The sequence below is a fragment of the Dreissena polymorpha genome, chromosome 14 (genome assembly GCF_020536995.1).
Source record: "Dreissena polymorpha isolate Duluth1 chromosome 14, UMN_Dpol_1.0, whole genome shotgun sequence".
In the NCBI taxonomy this organism is placed as follows: Eukaryota; Metazoa; Mollusca; class Bivalvia; order Myida; family Dreissenidae; genus Dreissena; species Dreissena polymorpha.
The window spans coordinates 32,869,474-32,879,866 of record NC_068368.1 but is presented as its reverse complement, the minus strand read 5'-3'; positions in this window follow the sequence as shown (position 1 = coordinate 32,879,866).

Here is a 10,393-nt window from a genome sequence, read left to right as displayed (position 1 = left end):
TGTCAAGTAGATGTCTTGGTTTGATGTTTTCTGTCTATGTTGATTCATGGGTGATGTTATCTACCATTGCTGTCGTGAAGAAGCTCTATCTATCGCCAAGCTGTGTAGGCAAATCGCACGTGGTCGGTTGCACTCATCTGCGTATCAAGGTTCACATCGAGGCTGGATATGTCATCGTGGTTTCTGTTGTTTTTGTCGCTGAACCAGTCGTCATCACGTCGTTGTTTCTGTTGTTGAATCCATCGTGATATTGTCTCTGGATATGGTGTTGATGCGTACCGCGTTGCTTATCAATTGTGACGTATGTTAAAACCTTTGTGATCGCATTGTTGTTTCTGTTGTTGTTGATTGTACTTTTGTTCTTGGTTCCAGCGTCTTCATTTCTCTTGGGACATTAAGATCTTCTATTGGCCATAATGCTCACGAGGTATTAACTATAGCAGTGTTCTCCTTGATGTCATAGGCCTCGGAAGTATCATTCCAAATGCGTTATCTACGCACGTCAAACAGTTAAACGGCTGCATCTACTCTATAGTGTTTAACGTCACAAGTATTGTGTCCAGTGTTGCGTCACTTGTTGTCCTTCGAAATCTTCTGGCGTTGGTCTTCTTTTAGCGATAGAACCAGGTATTCACTTTGAGAGTAAACGCCGTGATGTTCCATTCTAATTATGTTGTTTGTTTCTTCTATTCGTTGTGGAAGGCGTTGTCTCGCGAAGTCGCTCTTCTTCGGCGTTGTCTTCAAATCTCGATATTTTTATCTGCGTCGTGGTGATACAAGTATCAGTTGTTCAAAATCATGGCAAACATTTATAAATATCCCCTTAGTTATTGTTAAATATCGTCATGACAACTTACTGTGATATCTTATTCAAAAAAATAAATTCTTTACAGCGAAAAAATATTAGTCAATTCCTCAAAACATACTTCGGATAAGTACATGACAGTTTGACATCTGACAAGCCATTTACTTAATATGACTTGTGTACCGCCTTAGGCATAATCATTTTACGCACGTGCAGCCAGTAAATTTTTGACAGGCGCGCGCCACTTTATTGACCTAGAGTAATGGGTAATGATAGACGTACCTGTTCATATATAATGGTTTCATAAACCTCATCTTTATCACTATAGTTTTGCCGTTGGGCATAGATTTATTGACATGTTTGACCTGTGCACTTGTAAAAATGCGCAAATATGACAAGGCAGACTTTTATATATATGCATTCATAATATAAGAACACGTATCGGTATACTTCAAAATTCAGGTCTTTGCTCCTAATCGAACTACTCAAATAATTTTTATGCGACATCGCATCTTCTGTCCATAGCGTAATTTGCTTCGATGGCACAGGGATAGATTCTCTTACTCATGAGGACGCTAAGGTTATCAGAACCTCGGGCTCGGTATGTCCGAACGCTGATCAGTCAGCCGTGCTCATAAAATATAATTGTAACCCTTAAACAATTATATTAGAAATTTAATGCGTACATATCGTTATATTTTAACTGCGCTATACGCGTTAGATCGCATTAAATTCTTACTTAAAATTACTCAAGACCTTCAATATTACCGATATCCTACATATATTTGCAATCAACACAATGACGTATATACATATTTACATAATATTTTTTTTAAGTGTCTGCCCTATTCATATTCGCAATTACCAGTACGGTTCTTATTTCCTATTTTCTTTCTTTTACAATTCGGAAAACTATTTTTAAATTTTCCAATAATTTTATTTATTCGTCCTCTTTAATTTTCTTTATCATTCTAAGAAACAAAACCCGCCTTATTTTTTTTATTAAAATAATAAACAAAACTGTCTTAAATAATATAAATTCCTAAATTCTTAATTCTGCCAATGTAAAATACTAGGTAAATTCTTTGAATATTTGTATCATCTCCGAGTTTTTTTTAATTATATTAATAAATAAAACCACCGCCAAAGTTTCTTTATTAAAATAATAAACAAAACTATATAAGATATTATTATTTCCTTGTACGTTTTAATTAAATGGAATTTTACAAAAAATACTAACAATTTAAAATGGATTTGTGCGCAAAAAAAACACCATAAGTCCGTACATAATCTTATATTCTAACAATACCAAAAATATATAAAAAAAATCTTTAAATACTCTCTGTGTGTACACCTTTAATTTAATGATTTCCATAACTCATAAAAATAATGTAAAACTCAAATATCTCTTTTTATTCTCAATTCACCGCTATTTATAAAAATGTACCGATAAATGCAAAATTGGCATGATTTTGATATTTGCAAAATTTGTTCGTACATAATTGATTATCATCATTATTATTTTTAACATCTGACTACGTAAAATTCTTTAAAACAATTTTTAAAAATTTCGTTGTCATGACGCCTTTTACTTTCATTTTCTACTTTATAAATTTTGAAATTCCCTCTCCAAGTTTGCCATAATTGTTTTAAACAACTGACCTGAATTCATGTCACGTTGTGGTTGTGATGTTTTCATTATTTCGGCACGTGATCGCACTTGTGATCGTACTTCGGTCGTATCCATGGTACACGGCTCCATAAAATATACTGTGTAGCGTAATTACACATTGTTCGTTGATATCACACAGTAATAACCAACAAAGTTCATTTCTGATTTCTTTGCGTTTTATTTCTGCTTATTAACACAACACAACGTTTCCAAAATGTTTGTCAAATACAAGATACATGCGAAGCCCGCAATGGGCCCATCCCGCGAAAGCCAGCAATAATGCGACTTGTATGTTCGGCCGTTTAAGTAAGACTGTCCTTCATACAACGCAGATGCCAATTTATACAATAATGGACAAATAAATTGGGTGACGGCTGTCTGGATGATTGACTTTAACATGAGTTGAATTACCTGATACGGGATGGCTTTATGTGTGACTTACATATCTTGTGCATATATATGCCAATAATTAAGCGAGACCACGTTTGTTTAACTGTCACCTGTCATTTAACATGAAAATATACACAAATTAACAGTGCTGCATGTGCTTACAATAGCCATAACAAATTAGTAAACCCAGAAATGGGCCATAACTTGGTGCATTGTTTTCGTCTAATTTTACGACGACATATGATGCCCATTTATGCATTTCTTCATGAAGACAGATATTATGTATTCAGTTACACCGAACAAGGAATATACATGAAATACACCAATTATGCGACATGAAATACATCAATTATGCGACAATATAATTCACTAAACTATTTTTTTAATGTAAACTGTTAACAATATAGACCAATAGAGACATGAAGGAACGCAACTTTATTCTGCGATCCACATTTAAAGATTGTTCTAACAAAGCAGTTTTACGCGCAAAACTACGTAATACCGTTAGGACCCTCGTGGTTACACATAAAAATCCAGAGGGCGACAATGCGATAGTGCGATAGAACGATTGCGACAATGCGATAGTACGTTGGCGACAATGCGATAGTACGATTGTAACAATGCGATAGTACATTGCGACAACGCGATAGTTCGATTGCGACAATGCGATGATACGATTGCGACAGTGCGAAAATACGGTGGCGACAGTGCGATAGTACGATTGCGACAATGCGACAATTCGATAGTGCGATAATACGATGTCGACAGTGCGACAAAACGATGGTGACAGTACGATATACATGTAACGATGGCGACAATGCGATAATACGATGACGACAGTGTGACAATACGATGGCGAAAGTGCGACAAAAAGATGGCGACAGTACGATATCACTATCGCATTGTCGCCATCGCACTATCGCGCTGTCTCCATCGTACTATCGCGTTGTCGCATTGTCGCCATCGTACTATCGCATTGTCGCCATTGTACTATTGCACTATCGCATTGTTTCCCTATAAGTTTTTAATGTGTAACAACGATGGTCCTAACGGTATTCCGTAGAACACATGTATATAATATCATCTTAACTCATAAAACTTAACAAGTTTTAAACAATGGCATATTCTTGAAAAGTCAACTTTCGCTATAAATATTGATGTGCGTTTGTAGGGTGTGTAAGGTAACAATGAGTTAATTTGCATACGTAATAGAATTTTGAAAAACATATCATAAGGACGAAGTATTGAGTCAGAGTTTATATAACGTTTTAAAGAGTAACGTATTTCTTTGTGGATTAAACGATTAACCTCCATTCGTTGCCTACCATGAATGCCAAGTAGCTGATTAATCACCTTACATGTAAACCAGTAATCGCTTTGATAAAATTGTAGTACTGCGCTTATTGCAGAATATACGCAGTGAAAACGTTTGAGACGTTGTAAAAACGCGCTGAGAAGAGATATCAGTATCCCGACGCAATCGTTGATGGTATTTTGATTTCTTGGAGAGAACAAACTATGGCGTTTAAAGTTTAATTTTCGGAATTTTCAGAATTTGCATACAACTTATTATTTTTGGACGTGTAAGTACGCAACTCAAAATGTCAAAGGGGTATAAGTGCATACATATTGGGGTAGTCTCCCTTTATTATTCGGGTAGTGAGATCTACATTCATGGTGCAAATATCAAAGTGCCAAAGTGACAAATCGTCCCCGTTATGATGTATTCACCAAATATATTACGCAATTCATAGTCGGGACTGAAATTAACACTTATAAATGCGCGGTTTGTTCGAATAAGATAGTTCTTGCATGTTTTAGTGGTGTCACCTTAAACCCGCAATCAGGATATAACAGAAATAGGCCACCATGAAAAGCAGATATATCAATTGTGTCACTAAAATAGAGCTTAAAAGGGGAAAAAAGGGAACCGTGTTAAATCTTGAAAAAAATAATGCAAACAATCCAGTTGAAATATGTTTCCAATAAAGAGCTCTTGGATAACAAACATAAAGTAAAAAGTTGTAAAGGTCTTCACTTTTGGTCACGTTTCATTTAGCAGGGTTGAGTATTAGGATAACTTATTTTGCCTTGCTATATGAGCTAGCTTTTACAGCGACGCGGTAGATTGTCTGTCTGATTTTGAGTCGGGAGGTCCCGGGTTCGATCCCCATTGTGGCTGGGAATTGTTCTGGGTTTTTCCTTACTTCTGCAGAATCTCTATAACTCACGCAAGCAGATTTAACAGTCGCTGTTGATTTATTTAATGTTTCGTATTAAGTGCGATAACGTGTGTGAGCTCTGGTTGGTTCACTCACTTAAACTGTATCGTTAATACTTTAGCAAGTATGTATTACCTTTGACTTTTTAAACATTTGACCAATCTGACGTGTCAATAAAACTTTAAAAAACGCTACATATAGTACGTTAGTAATAACGGTTATTTTATTAATTATTCCCCTTTATAATTTGTGTTACTTTCTCATTTTGAACAAATGCATGAAAAAAATGAACGGTCTTGATCAATATATCAGTCAATATATTTATTTATTAAAAAACTCATCGAGACACTTCTACACGCGCTTTGTAAATAAAATTTCTTGAACCCAATATTACAATATATCGCATCTTCGTAGGCTTCGTTCGTCAATACCGTCAACCGTATGATATAAATGTGCAACCTATCTTGCCTACTAGTTTAAAGTCAAACATCGGATAAACTAGAAAAGCAACAGCGCACAAGAGTAACTGCTGTTAATTCACGTTATGCAAACACTGGTCGATTTGTTTTAAAACTTACTTCCAATTATAGCCGATGAAAATTATTTACTCTACACTTAACAAAACACAATTTATTATCTCATTGCATATAATTGTAACAATATTAAGCTTTTAATAATGTTTTAAATACCACGAGTTCATTCACATGTATGCGGGGTGTATTTCGAATAAAATGCCACAACAGTAACAACAGTTCTTTCTCTGTTTCTGACTCGAAATCTATACCAACTATGAAGACTGACATAACCCACCATCATCTTTCCCGCAAGAAACATTTGGTCGTCGTTGTTTTTAATGCGGACCTATTAGATCTATTAGATTCTTCCGGAACAACAAAACTAAACAAGACATCTGTAATAAATTGCTCTCCTTAAGTAAGTTCAAGGTGACTTGTAACTTAAGTCAAAACACACAGGGGAAGTTTGGTTAAGATGGGATAAGATATCAATTTTCTGGTATTAAAATGGGAAATAACTTTCTGGTCCTATATGACATGTTTTTTGCCATAAAGCAGTGTTTAAACTATATAACGGTCTGAACATTTTACGAATTTTGATATTCAACGATTTATTATTAAACCATACGTGCATGTAACAATAATGTTGCAAAAAAACGAACACAGTGTGCACCATTATACTTTTAAAACCTTGCGTTAAAAGAACTTAATATGAGACTAAAGATGCAACTACTATAACACCAAATGCTGTTATTTTATGTCAGGCATTTGCAGTGTTTCTTTGAGATAAACAATAACACAGCGACACCATATTTAAAAGCGATATTTATGATTTTGCATGTACGGAAATACGGTGTGATTGTTAAACAAAAACATTGACCTTCAAACAAAATCTAAGAATCTGGCTAAGTTGTATTATTTATTGAATGCTCAATGTTTAAATATATACATTCACGAGATTATCGTAAATAAAACTGGTGTTATGTTCATATTACCTGTGAAAGAACCGTCTTTTAACGGTGATGCAGTATTCAATCCCCGTGTACCATGTTCGATACATCAATTCACCTTATATACGAAATCGTCACTCACAAGGCACGTTCTTTGTAACACAGCGTCACATCGGCCAGCAGATAATACCGAGACTCGCCTCTAGAACGAGGAGTCTTCTATCTCACGCGCGGTGTAACGATACCCGTCTAATGAATAGTTTGGTGGAGACCCGTATTAAGTATATACATTATCACAATTATAATCGGGCAACACATGTATTTACGAAAACTTTTTTTCAGACTCACGTGACGTATTATCCTTTGACGTTAAATTTAAAGAGGCATTTACTAAATATATTTAAGTAGTTAAAATCCTAATTATGCATAAGTATTACATTTGTGCATAGCACGGCAAAAATGACGGTTGTGTTTCAGACCTCTTACGCAATCGTAACTCATATTCAGCTTAACAATAACCTGGTTACCAACGAATTCCTTGTTTTACATTGGACGGAAACTGGAAAAGCGAGGTGCCCGTGCGTTGTTGATTGGGTTTAAGGCCGTTTCGACAAGTTAGGTTAAAGAAGGTCGGTCTTACAGGAACCGTCTGGGTATTTCTGCTGGTGACTGACATCTTTGCCATCTTTAAATCAGCGATCGAAGGCGAATATTCTTGGATAGAATCATCGATCCAGGATCGCACCGGGACCTCTGGTCTCAAACTTTGTGCTCAGCTCTTTGGTTTGTATACGGCCAGCAACAGAAAAAGCTTTTCTATCAAAACTGCAAAGAATTAGGGGTACTCTTCTTCAACGGGTGGTCGTTCGCGTGAAGCTGCAAAATGCATCAGATACTTAATCCATTATCACCGAAGACAGGTCTCTGAACTCTGTGAACGGCTTTACTTACAACGTCCATAAACAGGCTCAACTGGCAAGGATTCCGTGTTGGTCGTAATTATCAATTAACTGATACTCGATTTTCCCATCTAAATTTGAAGAAAGGCTTGCACTAGGGTCTGTGTCAATTCAATATTCTTGTACGGCGCTAAGATAAGGTTATTAGCTGAAAAAAGTCTCTTTAGTGACACATATATTATTGTTGTCATTGACAAAAATAAGATACAAACGACAGTTCATTATATAAATCGGAATATATTTATGTCATTTTTCTGAATTCCAGTTATGTTAATTTCGCTAGAATATTTTCCAATATTGACAGATTAAGGCGGACGAAAGCGGCGTGCTTCCCCCCTCCCTCCTAAAGTCAGCCAGGATACGTTTTATAAACATGTGCATATTTGGGCCTTAAATCGAAAGCTAAAAGTTGCTTAACGCACAAAATTGCCAGCGGCACATGTAATTGGATATCAACCGTTTTGGGGTTGTCTTTTTTTCACTTAAGTAATTGTGTCATGCAAAACTTGACCTACGCCCCCTCCCTTATTCGGAAACTCTGGATCCGCACCTGTTTTGATGTCGCAAACATGATATTTTGAATTTACAGATTTCAGACGTCAGCCACAGTACGAAGGACTTATTGCTAACAATCATTGTTAAAATACAATTCCATTTATTTAACAATTAGCAGCAAAATGAGATCGTCCACCCGGTTGACATTTAGTTTAGACTATTCATGTTTTTAACAAGACGCAAAGACGATTTGCGAGTATAATTTTATTGTAGGAAGTCTTCTTATCCAATAGTTGACTTATCTGTGATGTATTTTGGCATACTTCCAAGAGAAAGAACAATTAAGACAGCTAAGCTGATTTTAAGGTAGTTATTGTGTATGTTTGATTTAAATATGTAATGAATACACCACGATTGCTCATGTGTTTAAACCATGGTAACTACATGTATAGCATATACCCTGATTTATATTTTCTAAATGGTTTATCTATTATTATAAAAAGCATTTAACATATTCTTATATGTGTCTATGTTGTTTTGTATTGTGCTGTTTTGTGCTGTTTTGTACTGTTTTGTACTGTTTGGGCAATCGGTCACTTGCCTTACATAAAGGACCAACTAATTGTTTATAATAAGAATTCAATACTGCTCCAGCAGCTGGAGTGCCACTTCTTTATATATCTTATAATGAAAAGTATATGTATCAGAAAAAAGTATAATTGTCGCAACAATTATTTTCTTTAACATATCGAGACCAGGACCGATATTATTATCTATTTCCTATTTGGATTCAACATACTCTAATATAGTTTATATGCGAAAACGAGAAATCTAAAATTCAATAAAGAATCGTCTTTTTATCTCCCGTCTATCGGTGAATTATCACTTTTCAATGGCGAAATATATTTTAATTACTGAATGCACATATTGTATTTATTTATTTTTTTAGCAAAATTTTTGCGACATTCATTACGTAAAGGTCACATTATACTTAATAGTTTCCTTATATATTTCAATGTAAAGTAACAACTTTAAGTGAAAATAAATGCATTTTTTTGCGCATACATGCCCCCAAAACCATACCTTTTCTCGAAGAGCAATCTCCGCTGAATTGAATTAAACAATAAAAAGGTATGTCATGTACAAACCAAGAAAGAATTGTTCAAAAGTCAAAATGGACTGTTTGCTCACCCTGTTTTTACCGGCTTCTCTCCAGAAGAGAGGTAAACGCCAAAACGTCATGTTTTATCCAGAAGTCTAAAATCTAAAACATGACAATTATTTATTAGTGCATACAAATGCCTTACCTTATAAAAAGACAAGTTTTAGTTCAAACCTATTTATTTTAGCTCGATTGCTTCGAAAGCCTCAGGCTTATTGAAACGCTCTCGAGTCCGTTTCCTGGGCCTAGAACCAGTACTTGATGTCTTTTGGGGAGATTTAAAGAACGCTCCCACAGTGGGGATCGAACCCATCGCTAGGCGGACACCATTACACCACGGTGACCTTTTGTTTTCATGCGAAAATTTTGTATGCGAAAGAACACAACAACACATGTTTAAACCATAACAACATTTCTTCTATCGGTGCACTTTGATTTGTTAAAAGAGTACAGCCCTACATGAATTTTTTTTAGTATACTGTAACCTCAAATCAAAAGCCGTCGACATCGCCAATTAACGTCAATCTCTTGCACGACGGTAACATTACATTCACCTCTGTGATGGGCTCAGAACGGACTATTTTTATGAGAGCGTATCATTCATGTCATGATCATTCCAAGCGTTCATCATGAACGTTACAGTATACTAAACAATGTCGTGCACGACGTTACATTACATTCACTGCTTTAAAGAAAACCATTCTATACCATAATATCTTATATCAGACGTTATTCATTATTATAATATGGATATGGTTTTTTAATGTTAACAAACCTTCATTTTTGTATCACAGAATATTTAAGATCTACACTTACTGGGTGACTCTCTGTCTGTCTGTCCGTCCGTCCGTCCATCCATCTATCCATCCATCATCCATCATCCATCCATCTATCCATCCATCCATCCATTAATCCATCCATCTATCCATCCATCTATCTATCTATCTATTATATGTCTGTCTTCTTCACAGATTTGTATCAGATCATAACTTAATTGGTTAAGAAGGGTGTTTTCCTGCTCTTCATGATGTGTGCCTTTATGAACAATTTTTCAGTCATTTCACTGTACTTACTCTCACTTTTAGCTGGTTTACCAGTACTAAGCATATATAATTTTGAAAGAAACTGACAACTGTCAAACCAGAAATAAAAAGTAGAGGGTGAATGGTTCCTTAAATAAAGTCAATAAAAAGGCTTATCCTTTATCCTTATTGAATGGTATC